The 22,326-nt window shown below is 48.7% G+C and overlaps 1 protein-coding gene across 1 annotated transcript in view; it reads left to right on the forward strand.

Moving 5' to 3' along the window:
• ZFAT (zinc finger and AT-hook domain containing) overlaps positions 1–20,606 on the forward strand; it is a 350,311-nt gene extending 329,705 nt beyond the window's left edge. The window contains exons 16-17 of the transcript XR_015246882.1: positions 18,309–18,437; positions 20,493–20,606. The gene's annotated coding sequence lies outside the window, so the exon portion shown is untranslated. The remainder of the gene's footprint in view (positions 1–18,308; positions 18,438–20,492) is intronic.
• Positions 20,607–22,326: the final 1,720 nt, after the last annotated feature.

A 22,326-nucleotide genomic window follows, 5' to 3' on the forward strand; every position in this document is an offset into this window, starting at 1 on the left:
AGATGGGGCAGTGGGGCTGAGGGTCCCTTGCGGCCACATGGGGGTCCCGATGGTCTGTGACTCTCCCCAGCACTGCTCCCCACCACACCTTTCCAATAGGAAAGCGAAACAACCAAAACAACAACCAAAAGGTGATAAGAAGTCTGTGTTCCAGCCTGGGGCAGCTGGTGACAACTGGGGTCCTAACAACGGAGAGAGCACACATGTCTCCTCTGTCCCTTGCTCCTCCTGCCAGAGTCATTGGTCTTTGGGCAACCACTGACCTCCTGAGATGCAGAAATCATGGCCATTGCCAGAGCGTCACTACTCTGATGACCCAGCCCTGAGAGGAGGAAGAGGAGGGAGGAGAAGGAGGGAGGGAAAGGAAGAAGGGGGAGGAGGAGAAGGGGGAGGAGGAGGAGGAAGGCAGAAGAGGAGTAGGGGGAGGGGAGGAGGAAGAAAAAGAGGTGGAGGGAGAGGAGGGGGAGGTGGGGAAGAGGAGGAGGGGGAAGAAGAAGAGGGGGAGGAGGAGGGAAGGGAGGGAGGAGAAGGGAGAGGGGGAGGGAGAGGAGGAGGAGTAGGGAGAGGGGAGGAGGAAGAAAAGGAGGTAGGGAGGGGAGGAGGTGCAGGGGGAGGAGGAGGCAGGGGCTGCAGACAGGACCTGCACTCTGGTGGCCCTTTAGAGTTGCCCCTGGGGAGTTTTCAAAACCTGCCATGCCTTGGCCTCACCCCACACCATTTCCACCAGAATCTTTGAGGGACTGGGCCTCGGCTAGCAGGATTTTGTAAAGATCTGCAGGTGACTGAAACCTGCAGCCGAGATGAGACCGAGGCCTCCTGGTCAGAGCGCAGCCTTCGGTGGGAAATAAACCAGGGCCGTCTCTGCCCCTGATGCCCCTCTTCTGCTCCTGATGCCCCTCTTCTGCTCCTGCCTCTCTCTTCCCCCTCAGCCTCCTTGGAAACCTCTTCCGTGCCCACTCGAGAAAGCAGGACTCCGTACCTTGTGGTCCCCAGGCCACATCTGGCCCGGGGCTTGTTTCTGTAAATCAAGTTTTATTGGAACAACCAGACACATTCATTCACGGACTATCTGTGGTTACTTTGGGGCTGCAGCGGGCTATCTGGCACCTCATGGGAGAATGTCACCGGCCCCTGCTTTAAAGCGCTTGTGTTTCCCTGGGCTCCGTCCTGGGCCCCCTTTTCTTTTCACCCTTGTGCTCTCTCTGGGCAGTGACCTCATCCACTCCTGTGTCTCGATGACCATCTTTGTGCACAAGGTTCTCACACCTCCGGGCGGCAGGAGTGTGTCTGGGGACATGAACCAAGCACCCTCCCCATGTTTCTTCTCCTCTCCCTCCCTCCCCTCCATCAGCAGCTCTCAGTGTCTCAGGGGATGGCTGATAGAGTGGAAGCACAGGAGGCAGAATTTCCAGAAGGACCTGGAAATTTCCAAAGCCAAGGCTTTGGAGTTTCACAAACCTGCGTCTGAAAGACTTGGGTCATAAAAACGAATGGCATAAAGACCGGGTGTGTCAAGATGGAGGGAGAGCGAGGCTTTGCGAAGCTCGGGCCAGATAAGGGCTCTGTGAACTCAGCAAGGAGGGACAGGGAAGCAGGATGCTGATGTGCGTTCACGAGAACACCCTGCTCCACTCCCCTGCCCTGCACCAAGCCCTGGGATCAGAGGGTAGCGTGGCCCCAGACGGGGTGCAGAGAACCCGAGAGTGTGGGGAAGCTGTGTTGTCCATTCCCAACGAGAGCTCTGGAATGCAGCAGGACCTGGTGTGTCCACCTCAGCAGGGTGTGGGAGCAGAGAGGAACTGGCTGAGGTACATGGTCACACTGATGGCCTCCGACAGCCCACAACGTCCTCACGGACCCAACAAGGCTTGGAGAGCAGCCGCGGGCTTCTCATCCCCATGGAACAGGGTTCCAGAAGGGCTTAGAACAAGACATGAGGGGACATGTGCAGACCAGAGACCACAGATCAGCAGGGTCAGGGGCTTAGAAATAATCCTGTGGCTAGAGGAGAACCGAGGTTACATTTTGGCCACCCTGCAAAATGCAAGCTGGTAGTAGGAAGCCAGCAGTTTCCAGAAGACTGGCGAAGCTGTATCTCTCGGGCATTGTGTTTCAGTGTGAGATTCATATTCACAGTGTTCATCTCCAGGACAGGCCTTTCCTGTGCATCAGATGCACGCAGGCAACCACGTTTATCTGTTTCCACTTGGAAGCTTGCCAGACACACCAAACCCTGCCTGGCCAATGGGGAGCTGCCAGCCTCTTCCAGAACCTACTTCTCCTCCTCTGCTATTCTCCCCATCTTGGGGAAGGGCACCCCGGCAGCCTCATCTCGCTGAGGGCCACTAGATCACCTCCTCAGAGCCTCCTCTGTTCTCATCCTTTCCTTTGGCCCTGACCTCTGTCCACCACCTGCTCGTCCTTTTCCCCAGAATCCTGCTAAAGCATCTTCCCAGACTTCTCACTGTCTTTTGTCCCTCTTCTGACTCCTCAACAGACAGGTGATAACAATGGTAAAAATAATATAATTATTATTTTTTTAATGTTTATTTATTTATTTTGAGAGAGAGAGAGAGACAGAGTGTGAGTGGCAGATGGCAGAGAGAGGGGGAGACACAGAATCCGAAGCAGGCTCCAGGCTCCGAGCTGTCAGCGTAGAGCCCGACACGGGGCTCGAACTCACAAGCCATGAGATTATGACCTGAGCTGAAGCCAGATGCTTAACCGACTGAGCCACCCAGGCACCCTGGACCGGGTCTATACATGATGCTCTTGTATCTAACAATTGCACGTGCAGTTGTACATACCTCTTGGATAACCCTCATTGATATCTACAATCACGTGGCAAACTCCTAGAATTACCTCATTTTATAGGCGAGAAAACTGGAGCCCGGTGACCTGCTGAAGTTACCAAAGGGTAAATGGTAAAGTTGAGATTTGAATCCAGGTGTGTCTGCACCAAACACTCCCAAGACTCTCCAGAGCCTCAGCGTAAAGACAGTTTGTTCTCCTTGAGAGTGTCGTCCTCCTTACATGCTACCCGTGTCGTGCAGGGAAGGGAGACACCTTGTACAAATACCCCAATTAACAAGAAGACGTGTCTCATTTGTCAGTGTTAAAGGTCTTTGAGCCACATGTTTACAGAGCTGAATGAGGGTGAAGAGATCGATAATGATTTCAGGTCTGATTGGTTCCTCTGTGCAGGTCTCTATCTCAGTTCTTCATTCCCCCAGATCTGTTTGGCCCCAGAGCATAGCGCATTCTGCGTTACAGCCCCATTTTGGTGGCGTGGGGTTGTCAATACCCCACAAAATCACCTTGACGGGCAGGGCACTGATGTCAGGCACTTCACATGTGTCGTCAGCTGTCGGACAGGAAACTTCCTATCGCTCAGGGTCTGCACAAACTTGTACTGAACCTCAGAGCCAAATTCACAAACTGGAAATCTAAGGGTCTGTAAATTCCAGGGGTGGGGGCTTTGACGTCGTCCCCAGAGGTCCCTGAGTGTTGAGCCCACCCCTGCCACGTCAATCGTAATGTGCAGTTTATCCCCTACTGGCTTTACTTTAAGACACAAGCGAAGCATTTATGACTTTTGGAGGGATGAGGTAGGGGTGTGGTTTATGTTATGACAGTTCTCAAACTCTGGTGTGAATCTGGAGTGCCGTGAGAACGAACGTGATCATAGAACCTGGGCTCCATGAAGAAGGCTATGATTTGGACTTCTGAAATTTAACCAGATTCCCCAGTTGATTCTGATACTGAACAAACTCTGAGAACCTTGTATCGTAGGAATGGAAACCTTTACAGGGGAAAGTAGGCATTCTGCGTTCTTAAAATTCCCACTGGCCACTCCGTCACCGTGGGGTTTTAGACCCACTGGGTTCCATGCTCTTCCCGTGTCATGTTTTTTATTCTTTCCTGCTCTCCTCCATTTTAGAAAAAAAAAGAAAAAAATTTCCAACTCCACATTTACTGCCAAGGGTTTTGTGGGCCGTTTTACAGATAGTGAAGCAGGCTCTGAGAAGTTACATTCTATATGCAAGGTCAGCGAGCACTATACCCGAGTGTGGAATCTGGGTTTCTCTGACTCTAAAACATAGGAATTATCTGTTATAAAATAGCAGCCACGATGAGACTTGAGAAAGCACACCTGAGGGGTGCCTGGGTGGCTCAGTCGGTTAAGCATCCAGCTCCTAATTTCAGCTCAGGTCATGATCTCACGTTTTGTGAGTTCAAGTCCCACATCAGGCTCTGTGCTGACAGTGCGGAGCCTGCTTGGAATTCTCTCTCCCTCTCTCTCTGTTCCTTCCCTGTTTGCGCTCTCTTTCTCTCAAAATAAATAAATAGACTTAAAAAAACCTCACATGACTAATGTGTCTCTACAGCATCCTGTCTGCTCTCATCCCAGCCTACCTCTCTAGCCCCATCTGCCCATCTGCAGCTCCCACCGATGTTCTGTGGGTCAGACGCACCGGACTTCTTGATATTCCAAGAGAGCATCGTGCTTCCTCCCCCCACAGGGCCTCTGCGCGTGCTGTCCTCTCTGCCCGGAGTGCTCCTTCTCCCTCTCTTGCTCAGCTTCACCCCTGCTGTGTCTCATGTCTCAGCTTTGTTGTGCTTCTTCACAGAAACCTTCCCTGACCTTGCTGCCTGGATCAGGTGCTCCGACTATTCACCCTCATGGGGCCTTCTTCGTGGAACTTATCAGAGATGTCGTGTTGCTGTCATCTGTCATTGTTCCTTCCTGTGTGCCTCCCCATTTGGGGATAGACCATGTTGCTCCCGGCTCTAACCCACTTTCTACCAGTATGTTGTCCATAGTAAGTACTCGACAAGTATTTGTTGAAAGAAAGAAAAAAAAAAGAGGAAATAAAGAGAGAAAGTGAGAAAGGAAGAAAGCAAGGCTTGGGAAGTGGCTCACCAATGTCACAGTTAGTAACGAGTTGAACTGAACGTGCACTTGGGTCCTCAGCATCCAGAACTTTCTTGTTCTTTCCTCTCCATCACAGCTGCCTCCCATGTCCCAGCTCTTTGGGTGTCTGGCCCGGGCTTGGTCTGGCCTTTCTTCAGGACCTGCTTCCTCCACTGTGGCTTCTTCAGGTGGCCTGGGGGAACTTTACTGGTCCCATTGAGACTTTGCCTCCTCCTTTTTACGTCTTTACTGCAGATGACACTTGGTTCACGATTTTAATCAAGGAATTAATTGTATTTGTTCCCCCAGGCAGTTTTTAAGAAAAGGATGTGACTTTCTGAACATCAAATAAATGATAGGAAAGTAAACTGAAGCTTGTGCCCAGGGTAGTGATTTTCCTGCTCCACACCCAGTCCAGGTAGAATGGTATTTCTTTTTTTAAAAATTTTCTTTAATGTTTATTTCATTCTTTGAGACAGAGAGAAACAGAGCATGAGCAGGGGAGGGGCAGAGAGAGAGGGAGACACAGAATCCGAAGCAGGCTGCAGGCTCTGAGCTGTCAGCACAGAGCCCGACACGGGGCTCGAACTCATGGACTGCGAGATCATGACCTGAGCTGAAGTCAGACGCTCAACCGACTGAGCCACCCAGGTGCCCCGGGTAAAGTGGTATTTCTGTTCATTCCTAACTCCACTGGCTTTTGGAGCTTAGGTTTCTCAGTTACTTGTGTTATTATTGAATATGTCAGCAGTGATTTGAGGCCGCTATTCTCTGCCAGAACACAGCCACCTACTCATTCAGTGATTCATTTGGCCACATGCACAGTGATAAAACAGTCTGGATTGGGCAGCGACCCCCTCCACCCCCGCTTTTCACCCCTCAGCTTCACCGAGGTGAGGTGTTCTGCAAAAACCTTTGGATTTTTCCAACTCTGGGTCTACCAGAGCACTGTAACCTTGGGTAGGTGACAGAACGCTTTGACCCTCAGTGTTTTCATCTGAAAAGTAGGTTAATAATGTCTGCCTCTTGGAGTAGTTGTGATGGCTGCATGGATACTATGAATATTTGTACTCCCCCTCCCCCCATTCACATCTTGAAATCCTGACTCCGAATATGATGATATTTGGAGGTGGAGCTGTGGGAGGTGATTAGGTCATGAGGGCAAATTCCTCATGATGAAATCAGAGTCCTTATAAAACAGACCCCAGAAAGCTCCCTGGCCTCTTCCTCCACATGATGACACAGTGAGAAGACGGTCATCTCTGAAGCAGGAAGCAGACCTCACCAGACCCACCCCTCCATGACTGTGAGAAACAAATTGTTGTTTGTAAGCCACCCACTTGATGAGATTTTATTATAGCAGCCCAAGCTGACTGAGACAGATAGCAAAGGTATGGAGTGCTTGCCCCAATGCCTGGCCCAAATGATGAGTTTAATGCATTTCCTCTATGTCATTATCAAGGAAGCTGCATGTGCTATGTCACAGTGGTGTTGGGGGAGGTCATTGAAAGGGTATGAATGCCGGTTGACCCCTGAGCTGGACCTGGGTGATCAAAGACCCCTCACTCCCTTTCCCTGTCCTTGGAATGTACATTCTGCTTGCCTTCCCACTCCCGAAAGCTGTCCCAAGGACCCAGCCTTGAGACAGTGATGTGATGCTGAGACCATCTAGATGATAATCCTGACTGAACCCCGATAAACGTAAGACTTGGTGGGCAGGTGTAGAGATCTCCTTGCCTGTTGGGGCCCAAGACAAGCCCCGTGGGTAGGTTCCCTTGCTTTTCCAGCCTGCCACCTACCCATCCGTAGTGGCCTTCCTCTTTCTTCATCTCTCCCTGCCCTCTGTGTATAGGGGTCCGGAATCTGATCACACCCGGGAAACTCTGGAGGAGGTTGGCAACCAACAAGGGGATTTTGTCACTCACCAGCTGGGGGACCTTGGGCATTTATCCCATATGCACTTCAATTTTCTCATCTGTGTGATGCACTGAATAATCCCTGTTTTTCCTCATTCAATAAGTTAGTATGAGATGATGGAATCAGGAAACAGTTGTGAAATGGCTTTGAAACGTGGGTTCCAGAAGCAACTGCCTCATTTTGGCAGTAATGTGTGGTAGTTTCCACAGATATCTGATCCCTTTGGCTAATTACACAAAAGTGTTTTCCAAAGCCCTTTTGAATGACATCCCCGAGGCAATAAAATTATACATTCTATTGTAATTCAACTCAAGGAACTTTTACCGATTGCATGTTGGTCACAGACACAGTTGTGGGCTTTGGATTCCTTAAAACGAAAATCAATAAATGGTTCATGGAGCATTAAGTAGGGATTAGATGTGGAGAAATCACATTTCAACTTCATAGGGGACTTGAAAGTGTCCCCATTATGCCCTACCGAGCTGCAGTTGGAGAACATCACCCATCACTTGAACTCTAGAAGGTCTTGGGGGTGGCCCTGCTTTAGTGTGATCATTTGCTTATGGGACATTAACTTCTCCCCGCTTCACATTGCTGCCTTCACATCGAGGATAATTCCCTCACCTTCGGCTGGTTCATCACTGCCTCCTAACACATAAGGAAGCCCTCGGGTTATTTCTGAGAGGCCCCAAATTCTCAGGGACAGTTCTCGCATGTTTATTATGTTCTGGTGCTGGCTGATATGAGCCCATTGGTCTCCACTGGCAGAGCCTTCTGGGAAAATATGCAGGCTTCTGCCATATTCTGGTGCTTTTCAATTGGCTGTATGGCACCATGGCTCTCCCAAAGCCTGTGGGCTTTATTCTGGCCAGGCTGGCTCTGTCAGGCATTGGCCACGAGCTGGTGGGACAGTGGCCAGCCAGGCTGCTCCTTTCTGGATACCACCCTATTTAATGCTCCTCTTTCCACAATAGTGCTTTGATTCCTGTTCTACAGATAAGAGAGAACTAAGGCCCAGATTGGTTAGGTGATTCCTCCCTTAGGAGCCAAGCTGGGGTTCCAGCCCAAGAACCTCAAGTCTAGGCTCCTGGCTTATCTTGTGTCACACCCAGTAGTCTAGCCAAATAAATTCACCCTTTTAGTTGTCTCAATGCAGCGAGCTCATGTTTGTGTGGAACATTCCAGAGTGGCTGTCTCAGGGGGTGGGCTCGTGTAACCTGGGTCTGTATTGTTACCCCTGTCTCCAGGTGTGCCTTCAGAGCCCGGATGATTCGGTCCTCTTGGCTCTTTCCAGGTTGGAAGCCATGGAGGATGTGGTCTGGCTTGATTCCACTTTTATTAAAACCCTAAGACTAGAGCTTGTTCCTGACAGTCCTGCATCTGAGGCAGAGAAAGCCTCAGTTGGCTCTAAATTTGCAACAGAAACGTCAGAGCAGATTCTGGGCTTGTGCTGTGATACCCTGTCTCCAAGGGAAGGTTAAATTGATACAAAGTTAGAGCTTTTCAGGGCGGAGCTCTCTGTACAAGACCAAGGGAGCATTTAAAACTTGCCTTTGAAAGAGAACCTCCAGGCTTGGTGGAATCCATTTTTGTTTGTCTATTAATTAATTTATTCATTAATTCTTTCAACAAATATTTACGGGGGCCCTGCACTTGCTATGTTAGGGAGACAAAGATGAATTAGGCATTGCTGTTGTCCTCTTCTTGGCTCTCGTTTCTGGATCATTCTGTTTCTACAATGATCTCCGAAGGGCCTTAGCATAGGTACCTCTCTCTGCCTCTGAGAAGCTTAGTCATAGGTCAGAGGTTACCCGGAGAGCAAGTGACACAACTAGGGTCTGGATCCAGATCATTTCCATGGCAAGTCCAAGATCTTACCCCGTCACCTCTGAGTGATTTCCTATTGAGCGTGTGCACTGGCTCGGCAGGTGCAGGTGTGCCCCAGCGTGGGGAGGAGCAGGAGAAGGTCCACCCCTGTGAGAGAGCTCATGGGGCTCCTCTCGAGAGGTCCCAGGTGGGTCAGAGAGAGCATCGTGTGGGCGCCAGCTGGAGCACACTGGGCACTGTGGCGGACCGATGGAGGGCTGACCACCCAGCTGAGCTTTGAAGGGGGAGAAGGTAGGCCAAGGTGGGTGAGGCAGAGACCTCACGCACCCGGATATGGAAATCTGAGAAAACTGACCATGAAGTACCTGGGTCAGACCGAACAAAGCCCCCATGGTGGGGGGACAGGCCGGGGTCATAAGGGGCCCATGTGCCCCCACAGGGAATTTGAGCTTTACCCTGCACGAGTAGAAGACACCTAATGGTGCTCAGGGTGCAGTGTGAAGGCAGGGGCAAGTATGTCACCACTTGAAGAGGTCCTTTGGGGTGAACTTTACGGGCTAGTAGGGTTTAGGATGATAGACCATGGGCTGGGAAGGGGGTTTGGGGCAGAACATTGTATGTAGTGGTATCATCATGTGCACAACATAAGGGAAATAAGCTAATGTACAGCTTCTGTTACATTTATAGTTTTCTTCCTCTTCTGAGTGGGTACTCCTCAATTAAGCCATGCTTGATTAATTGAAGTCCAGTAGTAATCAATGCAAGTTCATGTTTATCAGGACCTAAATTGTGTGGAAATGCTAAAAAGCCATGTTCTCCAAGGCTCTCCCTTGGAGCATTGGTTCTATAGGATGTTAATGGGTGTCACGTCCTGAAGGGCTGGCTCCTCATCAAGGATATTTGGGGAAATGTTGGGGTGTAAATACACAGCCACTTGGTGGTGAAGCCTGTGCTCTGAATCACTGCACCAAATAGGTGTGAAGAGGTCAGAGGAAGTCTTTGCTAGATGGGAGGCCTTGCCCCCAAATCCATGCTTCCTCACCCCTACCACAGGCAGAGGTAACTACTCTATGCTTTGTGTCCCCACTAGGCCTGTAGACTTTGACATCATGGCTCCAGAGCCTTTGCAAAACATGCATTTTCTCCAGTTCTGGATTGGCAATTTCTAGCAGGCCTATGGTCTGGCCTATAGTCATCTCTGATCCTTCAGTGCATAGCCGGTTGCCTTGCTGTGACTTGGCCTGTCTCTGATCCTTTCCAAGGCCTGGTATGTCTGGACATAGCACAGTCCTAGGCCATACCAACTTTCCATTCACCGAGACCCCTCAAACACTCTATGGCCCTTATCAGTGACCCTTCTACCTTGGGACCATCCGCACAGCTGGACCAGTTTCTCCTGGTCTGGTCCTGCCGGATCCCTGTTCTCTCTTAACTTTCCCTGGACATAGGCTCCAGCCCACTTTGGTTGTGCAGTATATGACCAAAGCTGAGGTCAGAAGGATGCCCTTGGGATGCAGAGGGAAGGGAACCCAGTCCTTTGCCTGCTGGCCAGAGTCCTCTGTGTGAAGCACAAAAGAAAGGGCATGTGGGCGAGATAGTGGGTTGATCATGTTTCCCTAAAATAGCTGCTCTAATAGCATTGTGCTGTGATTATTGAAAGCTTGAGTTAGCAATTGATTTCAGGCTGAGAGATCAATGTGAAAAAGAGATTGCAATGCAGGATTACGAAGAAGCCATCCGTGACCCCCACACTTATGAAGCGGCCACGTCTACCTCTCCCGCAGTTCAGTCACCTTATTGTAATTGTATGTCTGCTGCTCTGGGCCTCTGTGAACTTCTGGAGGTTGGGGGCCCTGCGGGGCTCATCTTGAACAGCAACTGGCTTACGGCAGGTGCTTGATTTATGATGTTCACAGCGTACCCTACTCTATGATGAAGAAACAGAGCCATGGCACCGTTCTATTACTTGGCCACAAAATTAGAAAGCAGAAGAATGGGCATTTGAGCCTGTCAGTCTCATGACCGACAGGACTCTTTAAGTCCAAGTCTGGAAGAGGTAAAAGGGTCCATGTATGCACATGAGACTTCAGCTCTGTCCACGTGTTACCAGTCAGCTCCACGGGTGGCTTTGCTCCAGTGTCCGGGCAGTTCTGGTGCCCTCTGCTCCTAGAGGCATTCTCTGTTCTGGCCTGGATGCTCTTGTCACCACTACCCAGCACCAGCTTTGAATAAAGTCCTCACACAATCTCCCCAAATCCTCATATATCTCCATTCCTTTGACCATGGGCTTTCTTTGCACAGTCCGTGCAACAACAAAGCTGTTACTATTTTCTGAGCATTACCAGGTCTAAGGTTGCATAGGAAACACCATGAAAGCATGGATGTGGGGCAGGTGGCCTGCTTTATTCACAAGCCCGGTCACTTGCTTTTGTAGGCAAGGCAGTAAAATTTAAACTCAAACTTGGGGAGATCAATATTTTCTGAGGGTTTTGACCATGAGACTGTTCATAAAGAGTAGACACAGAGTTCCAATGTTGCCTCTGTTTCTCATGAGCTTCTGGGATTTGGCTATTCTGACTCTTCTAACTACCGCATAAATGATACATGGAGAAAGGGGATGAATCTAAGTGGCCACCCAGACCTGAATCCTTTATGCATTGCCGCTAAATCTCTTGGATTCTGTTTCTTCATTTCGTAGAAGTTGGGCTCAACGGATACATCCTTTCCCACAGTTGCTCTTGAAAATACTCACCCTTGGGGCGCCTGGGTGGCTCAGTCGGTTGAGCCTCCGACTTCGGCTCAGGTCACGATCTCGCGGTCCGTGAGTTCGAGCCCCGCGTCGGGCTCTGGGCTGACGGCTCAGAGTCTGGAGCCCGCTTCCGATTCTGTGTCTCCCTCTCTCTCTGCCCCTCCCCCGTTCATGTTCTGTCTCTCTCTGTCTCAAAAATAAATAAACGTTAAAAAAATTAAAAAAAGGGGGCGCCTGGGTGGCGCAGTCGGTTAGGCGTCCGACTTCAGCCAGGTCACGATCTCGCGGTCCGTGAGTTCGAGCCCCGCGTCGGGCTCTGGGCTGATGGCTCAGAGCCTGGAGCCTGTTTCCGATTCTGTGTCTCCCTCTCTCTCTGCCCCTCCCCCGTTCATGCTCTGTCTCTCTCTGTCCCAAAAATAAATAAACGTTGAAAAAAAAAAATTAAAAAAAAAAAAAAAAAAGAAAGAAAATACTCACCCTTGTTTGATGGGAACGGTTTCTCTCACTCACACCACAATATGGCTACAGGTGGATAAGCCATGCTTGTGCAATTTAGCCAACAGATTTAGTGTCCTGTGTGTGTAAATGGATTCAATTGCCACAATCCTGCGAGGCAGATGCTATTATTTTCTCCATTTTACTTCTGAGTAAATAGAGACCCAGAGGTTAAACAACCTGCCTGAGGTCCTAAAGCAAGAAAAGATGTGAAGCCGGGAAGTGAACCAAATGTGAAGCGTACTGCAGCATGGGATAACACCCTCCGTTCACGCTTTGTCCATTTTTGATGGCCCTAGGGGTGGCATCCACCCCAAGTGACCATTCAGAGTTCTTGCCTTGGGTTTGGATTGGATTTAAGCAATAGTTGGTTTTCTTCAACCTCTACCCCCATCATTCTACTTTAAATTTTTCTTAAATGTTTATTTATTTTTTTTGTGGGGGGATAGGGGCAGGGGGGCGGATAAAAGATCCGAAGTGGGCTCTGTGATGATGGCAGAGAGCCTGCCTGTGGGGCTTGAACTCACAACCCGTGAGATCATGACCTGAGCCGAAGCAGGACGCTCAACTGACTGAGCCACCCAGGCACCCACCCCATCATTCCACTTTGACATTTCTTCCCCAATATTTCCTCGACTCCACCAGGACATCATGTGAAGGTTGATTGGGAAAGAATAGGATCCTGGATTTGGAAAAGGGACGTACTGAAATCCAAGTGAACCTGATTTATCCTTGCCATTAGAAGTCGCTTGATCTCCGGTGTCTGAAGAGATTAGCATTCTTTGCTTGAAAATTCTGTGATGGCCTCCCCTGGGGCAGATGCCACTTCTCCAAAACCCAAAACAGCCATTCCTGTTGCTGCTAGACACAAAATAAGGTTAAATTGTGCTCCATGGACAAGTGAACACTGTGGGGCAGGATGAAATAACTTACCCACAAAGCGAATTCTAAGATATTGCTAATATATATTAGAAATCTGACTGACATGCGTGGGAGTGGATTCTCAGGATGTGAGACCAAGGAAAACAGATTATGACGCCGTATCAGGCTGAATTCATTGACATGGTGCACTTGCTAAGGCTGAGGATTTAACGGATTACCTCATGGAGCTGGAGACGGTTCTGACAGCTGGCGGAGTGAGTGGAACTTAGATTTACTCGTGGACTATATTTAATGAGGTTGGCATGGAAGCATTTCCCTGGCATGATGCGGAGGAGATGATCTGAAAGATCAGAGAGAAAGAGGTGTTGGAGTAGAGGTGCCACGTATGACGGGCACACTCACCTCCAGCTACGTTGTACAACAGTTGTGGCACCAAGACACTCTTAAGTAAGGTGTTGAGAAGCGTGCTAGTGAGGGAAGCGTCTGCATCCTCGCAGAGCTCTGATTTCTCTTCTTAGTAGGCCAGGTGTGGCAAGAGGGAACACCTGTCGAGATGGGCTCTTTGATTTCATTAGGGATGACAGGAACCGGGTGGAGCGGAGGGCAAGTGGCAGCGCTTCATTGTCAAAGACAAGACGGGCGTATTCACCAGAAAGGGCTGCAGGGGTATGTTGGTGATCAGGGAGCTGTGGCCTGCAGGTGCCTTTGGCTGTGGTCACCTGATCGTAGTGTTCCTAGGAATCTCGGAATGAAAGAGATGCATAGGATAGGGGAGGACTGCAGGATCTGCATAAAAGAAAAGAACAACCCTATATCTAATAGTCAATACCCTAACTTGAGTTGTGATCCCTTGGATGAGGTCCCTACTTACCAAGATTATAAACTAGATACAGACTCCATCCATGGGGGGAGTTTCAGAGCTTAATATCGCCATCAAAGTCTTGAAAGGCACACAGGTGACGAGATCTGTCACTGCCTCATTTAACTCGCCAGGGTGACCTCTACCAGAGTCAGATGGTTATTGGAGAATGACTGAACTAGCATAAGCTTGGGCAGATTGGGTTCTAATGGCGGTTGCTCGTGCAGATGTCGTGTCTATACTGGAGGAAAGTCAGCAGGGTCTCTTGCACTTGGTACACAGCCGCTGACCTGGCTGATGCCTTTTTCTCATCTCTATCTGCAAGGACTACGAGAAGCCGCTTGCCTTTCCCTGTCAGGGCCAACGGCACTCCATCACGGGTTTGCCACAGGGCTACGTCAGCTCTCTTGAACTTTGCCGTAAAACGATACACAGAGCTTTTGATGATCTTGACATTCCACACGACACAATGCTGGTTTGCCGCGTTGATGGCATTGTGATGACTGAAGCTGTTTGGCTAGAAGTAGCGACTTTGATGTAGGGAGGTATGAGTAAATGAAAAGGTAGAAGGTAAAGCCCGTAAAAATCAAAGTCCTCTCACCTCAGAGAATTTTCTGAGTGTTTATCGGTCTTGAGAATGTTGAGATAGCCCCTCCAAGGTGAAAGACATGTTTCTGGATCTCATACTACATACCAGGAGAAAAGCAGGATGCAGAACAATTCACAGTAGGTCCTTTAGACTTTTCTAACACATTCATGTGTGTTACTACAACACCTGTCCACAGTCGTCTGAACGCTGCCTGTTGAGTTGGGCACCAGAGCAGGAGAAGGCTCTGCAGTGAGTGCAGACTGCAGCACAAGTGTCTCTACCACTTGGATCTCATGATCCAGCAGACCCAGTGGTACCCAAAGTGTCTGTGGAAGTAGAGAGACTGTATGAAGCCTCTGGACAGCATCAGCAGAGGACATAGAACAGACTTCTAAGACTTTGGAGCAGATGCGCCCCCTCTTCACAAATAAGTATTATGCTTTGCTCCTGGGCCTTGGCAGGCACAGCATGTGTAATCCTGAGGTAATCAGGGGAGTGAGTGGGGCGAGATTTCTATTATAAATTGAGTGTTTCCAAGCCACCTAGCCGTAGGTCGGGAATGCCCAGCAGCAGTCTCTCATCCAGCGGAATTGTTATGTGAGAGACTGAGCTTGGGCAAGTTTGCAAGGGGCCAATAAGTTTCTTGAGCAGATGGCTCAGATTCCCTTAACATCAACTCCCACTACATTATCTTCCTTCCCTCCATCTGTGGGCTCAGAAGTGTGGGCCCGGTATTACCGAGACTGACCGAGCTAACACTACTGCTTAAGTGCCTGATTTTCCAAATGTGGAGAGTGATGGTAAACTCCTGGCATCACACCATTCCCTGGGGGACCAGCCAGCCACCAGCGGTATGCAGATAACATTGGACCTCTTCTGCCATGAAGGGGACACAGATCTCTCCTTATTAGGATAGACACATATTCTAAATATAGGTTTGCCTTACCCTCCATCATGCCATTCTGCACAGCACTATTTTTGATCAAGGAACACATTTCACACCAAAGCCAGTGCAACAATGAGCTCGTGCCCATGGAATGATGAGGCATCACTGTATCCTTCATCAGTCACAAGTGTCCAATCTCATTGAAATGTGGAACAGCTTACTGAAGATGTATTTAGTTAGGAGACAACATTTTGAAAAGTTGGGGTTCTCTATTATAGGATGAAATATATATTTTTTGAAACAGAGATAATTATATGATCCTGTCTTTTCCATAGCCAGAATACACAGATCCAGAAACTAGGCCGTGAACTTGAGGGTGGTATCTCTTTAATAAGCTACTGCAGACTTTTTGCTTTCCATTTCTAAAATACTGGATGGTCTGGAAATCTTAGTCTCCAAGGAGAGGGATTCCGTCACTAGGAGACACAACAATAGGACGAAACAAATGGTGGTGAGGAATAAAATTCTGTAACCACACTGAAATCATGTAGTTCCCTGTTAACAGCAGGTGGTGTTACCTAACCTAACACATCCTTACTCTGAGCAGCATGAACTCACATCTGATACTCTCCCGGGGGAAATAATGTCATAGGGAGAACTAACCGTGCACCTGAGGGACACAGTCACTATAAAAGAAAGGCAAGAATATGAGATTCAGCTCTACTCTAAGAATAAAAATTAATGGTCTAGACAGGTCATAAATTCAAAATAAGGGTAATAATTTTCCCCACAGAGATAAGAGAGGATATTGGTAAAAGGAAGGAGGAGCAAGAAGTTAATAAAACAGAATCAAGTTGAAATGCATGGTGACGAAAATGTTTTAAAATAAAGAACACAACGATGGGCTGCACGATAGCCTGCACAGAGTCCAGAATGAAATAGCTGGAAACCAGCTGGAGGAGCCCTCCCAGAAGGCATTTATCAGGAGGGAATAAAGAGCTGAGGAAAATTCAACGATCTTCTACTAGAAGTCCCCGAGGGACAGGCAAAAGTGATTGGAGAGGAGACATTAGTGGAAGAACTAATGACTTCGGGTCTTCCAGAATTAATGACATTGATCTTGACTGAAGATCTTCACAGAGTGGAGACAGGGTGGAAAAGGACAAACAGACACCTTTAAATGTTAGAGAAAAATTTAATTCTATCAAAGAAAAAAGGGAGACTACAGCTATCCAAGCAGATAACATTTATCCAGGACTCTTATCTGGTGGGCACTGTTCTGAGCCTTCACATGGATGAGCTTCCTTCGCCCTTCTCACAAATCTAAGATGTGGGGACTCTCATCATCCCTATTTGTACATGAGGAAATGGATGTACAGAGAGTTTAAGCAACTTGCCCAAGATCTCAGAGTCGGGACGTGGAGGAGTGGGTTCTTGAAGCCCGAAGTCTCTTGCTCTGGAGTCTCAGTTCTTAAGCACCAGGCTCTCCTCCTTGAAAAGTTTGTAGAGAGAGAAGACAGATCGCTCAGGAATAAAAATCACCTCGGCATTAGACGTCTCAATAGTACTGGTATGGTCACGAAGGCAGCGGGGAGATCATTTCAAAATATTATAGGAAAAAATAATTTGTAACATAGAATTAGCTAAACCGGAGGGAAAGAGGTCGAGTAAATTGCATGAAGAAATACATACAGTAAGAGGAGAAGCGGTCTTAGCTGCGGTCCATTAATCTTTTTAAATATTGCCTCTGCTAAATGCTGGGAGAATTGTGGCTGTGACAACCATTTTCTTTGAGAGTGTAATTGCCTGCCTGGAAAGGAGGGCAGAGGATAAACGGTGTTCTCAGGTGGGCTTGCACTTTTACCCTCTCTGCTTCCGAGAGCTGCTGAGCCAGGGCTGTGGGGCCAAGAGCCGAGGCCATCGCTACATGTTAGATAAACCCAGACAGCCCCTCTCTACACAGGTTGCAGGACAGAGATAAATGCAAGGGAAGATCTTATGGATACATGAATTTTATGATGCAATCTCCAGGCTGTAAAATGGACAGGATGAATGCTCTTGAAAGCCCCTGAGATGGTTATAAAGTCAACGATTGGGTGTCATCTCTGCTCAGAGGAACTGTGCTCGGTTTGGTTTGTGCTGACCATCCTTGACATCAGACATGTGTAATTTTAGTGTTTGCCTTAAGGAAGTGTCATTAAAAGGTTCTCCCAGGGCAAGTTCCCTCATTCTAAAAGCCGTCAAAGGCCCACCATCGTGGAACCAGGCCATTTTGAAGTTAGACGGCATTGTTTTTACTAAGGTTCTTAATTTTTATTGACGAGAAAACTGAGACTCGAGAAAATGTGTGATTCCCCGCCCCCTCCAAGGTCATCCAAATAGTAAAGGACAGCCCACACTTGAATTCCTACCTAATTCAGTCATTCCACGTGCATGTTTTGAGGGTCTACGACATACGGCAGACATTCTCCTGGGTCCTAGAGTACAGCAGTGAACAAGGCAGAGGTCCTCTCTGCCAGCCACAGGTTTACATTGTATAAAGGAGAGAGAGAGTAGAGGTCCAAGCCAACAAATGTTGATGATGGCTATGGTGGTGACAGGTGTGAAGCCAGTGGAAGAGGGGGTGATGTAGAAAGTGGTGGGGAAGGCGGCTGGCTATCATCTGCTGAGACAACAGGGTGCGGTTTTTTTTTTTTTTTTTAATTTTTTTTTCAACGTTTATTCATTTTTGGGACAGAGAGAGACAGAGCATGAACGGGGGAGGGGCAGAGAGAGAGGGAGACACAGAATCGGAAACAGGCTCCAGGCTCCAAGCCATCAGCCCAGAGCCCGACGCGGGGCTCGAACTCACGGACGGCGAGATCGTGACCTGGCTGAAGTCGGACGCTTAACCGACTGCGCCACCCAGGCGCCTGGGGTGCGGTTTTTGAAGACGTGATATTTGAGATGAGATTTGGCCGTTTGAAAATGTGGGTCGAGGGGGAAAACAAGGCCATGGCCCCAAGGCAGGTACATATTTAGCCACTTGGGGTGGAAGGAAAGTAGCTATTTTGAGAACAGAGTGAGCGAGGGGATAGGTGCCCTGGGGCCACATTTTGCTAAGATGTTTGGGTTGTGTTCTGTAAGCAATGGAAAGCCATCAAAGGGTTTAAAGCTAAATGGTGCCATAATCTGATTTGTATTTTCCAGAAAGATCGCTCTGGCTGCTGTGCGGAGAGATCCAGGCAGACCAGGTAGGAGGAGGGAGTTTACCCAGCAGCAAAGACCACGCTTCCAGCCACTCTCCGGCATTGTTCCCGATCCCGTTATCCCACAAAGGTATGAGATTTATCCAAATAAACCCAGTTTGCATCTTCTGATTTCCAGTCAGGTTGTCCCCCGCGGTGACAGGCTCCAACCGTCTTTCCTGGTACCGGAAGAGAGGTGTAAAACAAAACACATTGATTTGAATGGTTTATTTACACAAAAAACTTTGTGTTCCTGCTCAGTGCGAGGCTCTCTGCCAGAGAGTAGAGATGTTGAGATTGGAGACGTGGTTCCTGCTGCTGAGTGTGGTGGGGGGCACTTACAGGTGGACAGTCAGAATACAGTGTGCACAGAAGGGGGACTCATAACCTGGAGGCAGCCTGCATAATGGAAAAGCCAGGGGTGCTGGCCCGGGGACCCGAGTGGAGACACAAGACCCATGTTGGAGCCTTGGCAATGCTTTTGAGTCTTCCGTGATGAATACAAGTGTACGTGTTCACGAAGGAAGGGACTTTGAGGCAGAGGGATCAGTGTTTGCAATGGCAGGTGGATGTTGAGAGGGTTCAAATAACGTGTAGTCATTTCGTTTGGCTTGAGATGTAACAACAGGGTTTGCAGGGAGAGCGTCAGGGAAGGGAGTGTAAGACATTACGTGTGGTAGATACGAACCCAGGCTTCCTTCCGTGTGAGAGACTGTTTTGAATCCCCGCTTACGTGGGCGATGCATGAATTAGGATTCCTGGTTGCGAGAAAAGAGACTGACTTCAACTGGTTTAACCAAGTAGGAATGTCTGTTACGAACTTTCAGGGATATGTAATGGGTCCCAAAGGAGGGATAAAGCCGGGCCTCTGGTAGGAGCCCAAACCGGGCTTTGTGGAACCGTGCAAGTCTAAACGTCTGCTTCTCTCTGCACGTCTGCTGAATGATTCTCACTGCAAACCGATTTTTCTGCTTCTTAGGCCACAAACAACTCCCGAGTTTTTATCTCCTCTGTTCATGAGACCAGAGAGCACAGAACAAAAAGAGCAGACTCAGATCCAAATTCCCGGGGACCAGCATTATCATTAGCCTGTTTTGATAAAGTATTCACTTCGATACTGTTGCCAGGAAGGTCAGGCCAGGTGGTAAAACGTGGCTTCCGGGAGCCACCGAGGACTCATGTGGCTCATGAGCTAATTTATGTAAGATCCTTAGCAAGATGCCTGGCATGTGGTGATTATTCCATAAATGTGATTCCAGGAGGTAAGAGGTGAGGGCAGGGGTGGGTGTACGTACAAAGGGTCCTGGAAAAACTATTTGTGTTCAATAGTGTCAGACAATGAGAGGGGGCCCGGCACACTGGCACAGAGCAGAGAATCACCGAGTAGGTAGGTTATTACTGCGTCAGAATGCTCTGCTCTGTCTCCCCCCACCCCACCCCCACGCCCCTTGGCCCATTAATTTCTTGCCTACCAAGAAAGCTGTTTGGCTCCGGTCTGTATTCTCAGCTCCGCAGACGGTAACCGATGCCCCCGACCACTGGCTGCAGTCTTCCACCCAAGCCAACGGCTCATTGTCTCCCGCCTGCAGCCTCCACGAGCCTGGACGTTCTCGAGCCTCGCGGTCAGGCCCACTCTGGCCCCCCGAGCACTACATTTTGGACCCCTGGAAACTCTACCCTTAATCCGACCCATGTCAACAAGATCCCAGCATGCCTTGCAGCCAGCAGCGCCCGAGTTATCTCATTGCAGAGACACATTTGCCAGCTAGCACATTTGCCGCTTTAATTAGACTAGTTTTGACAAGCTCCAAAACTTTGTTTTTGATTTTTATCTTTGGGATGATTTAAAGCACCATAAAGCTGTGTAATTGTTGTGGGCAGGTCACATATTCACCAACATCCATCTGCTTCCTTGGAAAACTAAGCACCCCAAGCTTGGAATGGAGCGTGGAAAGCAGACAATAAAAAGAGATTGCCATAGGTTAATGCTTTTTCTCATGCCAAATGTTTGTTTGTTTGTTTGTTTTTAATTTTACTCTCTCTAGTGTTCTTGGCAGTGTACTTAAGCAACTGTTTTGACCTTCCTTTCATTTTCAACCGATAAAAAATAATTAACATGCTGATATTCTGGGCTTGTTGCTTTCAGAGGAGGTGAAGATGTTTGCATGCTGCCTGGGAGTCTGCAAAGGAAACTCATGTAAATTGCCTCATTTAACATAATCCCATGAAGCCGTGCGCCGTGCCTGTCATCAGTCCCATTTTACAGATAAGGAACCCGAAGCTGAACAAGGTTCAATGCGTATTGCAAGGTCAATGAAGCTCCATGAAATGAGTGTTTATTGAAGCTCCCCTTTACTGCCATGGGCGGCGAAAAGATACCACATACAATGCAGAATTACTTGGGACTTTGCTAGCACATTGTTCCTCCGAGAGCCATATGCTTCCCTGTCTGCTCTCATGTCAACTGACTTTTGCTCATTGGATAGTTGGCTTCAATAGAACATCTGGCTATACTTAATTTTTTTTTCCTTTTATTTATTTGAGATGAAAGAGAGAGAGAGAGAGAGAATGAACAGGGGAGGGACAGAGAGACAGGGAGAGAAAATCCCAAGCAGGTTCCCCACTGTCAGCGTAGAACACGACGCAGGGCTCTATCTGTCTCACGAATCGTTGGATCGTGACCTGAGCCAAAATCACAAGTTGGGTGCTTGACAGACTGAGCCACCCAGGTGCCCCATCATCGGGTTATACTTATTAAGGCCACGTGGAGGTTGCAGGTCCCGGGAGTGGAATGGGGTTCTCATCGTAGCCATTCGTGAATACATAATTCCGTGACTGACTGCCCAACTGGATCTCGTCTCTGTGCTCCTTCCCAGAATTATACAGCTTAGCCCTCCGCACCCACCCTTCCTTACATAGATGAATAAATTTTTTTTTTTATCTTCCCAGGAATGTTCCTTTCGGACTAATTAACAAGGGGGGAAAATAAGCTTTAGGGGTTGATTGGCGAAGTCTTGGGCCTACCCTGACATATTTGTTGACTGTAGGCCTGCCACTTCTCTCAGCTTCTGGGCAACATAAGCCCAACAATATTGTCTTGAGCAATAAACAAGATTACTCACAATTATCTCAAACATGTGCAGGCCTCTTCCCTTTAAAAAAATTTTTTTTTTAACCTTTATTCATTTTTGAGAGACAGAGAGTGAAGGGGGAGGGGCAGAGAGAGAGAGAGGAAGACACAGAACCGGAAGCAGGTTCCAGCACAGAGCCTGACGTGGTGCTCCAAGCCACGAACCGTGAGATCATGACCTGAGCCAAAGTCGGATGCTTAACCGACTGAGCCACCCAGGCGCCCCAGGCCTCATCCTTTTGAATCAGTCTGCTACTTACTGCACCCCTGCCCCACTGCCCTAACCCTATCCTAGGCTCTTACTCCTCAATTCCCCTGTTGGCCTCTGAACTTCCTTCTCCCAGGGAATATTCCACCGAATCCACATACATTGGGCTAATTATTTACCTCCCTCCTTCTACTGAGGGGAAAACTCTGTCCTTCTCCCTCCCCTACATTCACACGTTCCTCCCGCTGAATCTTCTGGGTCCCGGCGATGAGCTTGCCATTTATGACCGGCCATGACATTATGGAGAGGCACAGACTGCAAGTGAAAACAGATGAGGTGTGTATTAACTACTTTCCTCTTCATTCTCCCCCGCATCTTGTCTGTTGCCTGCCTGCTGCGCAGTCCTCCCCGTGGGCCTTTTGGCACATGGATTCTTCTGCGTGTCTCACCTTCTCCTCACCTCTGGCTGTGAAATCCTGTCCTTACTCCAGTATCTCCATGAAATGACAGCTCTCTAGTGTCATGTGATGCGGCCTTTCCTTGCTCTGTGTGATCGCAGTGTTGACAGGCATTGTTTGAGCAGTGTTTTGGGCCAGGTTCCCTAGACGTCGAGTCTGGGAAGTCCTCATGCACGTGGCCTGA

The sequence above is a fragment of the Puma concolor genome, chromosome F2 (assembly GCF_028749965.1).
Source record: "Puma concolor isolate L17-30 chromosome F2, mPumCon1.1.hap2, whole genome shotgun sequence".
Lineage (NCBI taxonomy): Eukaryota > Metazoa > Chordata > Mammalia > Carnivora > Felidae > Puma > Puma concolor.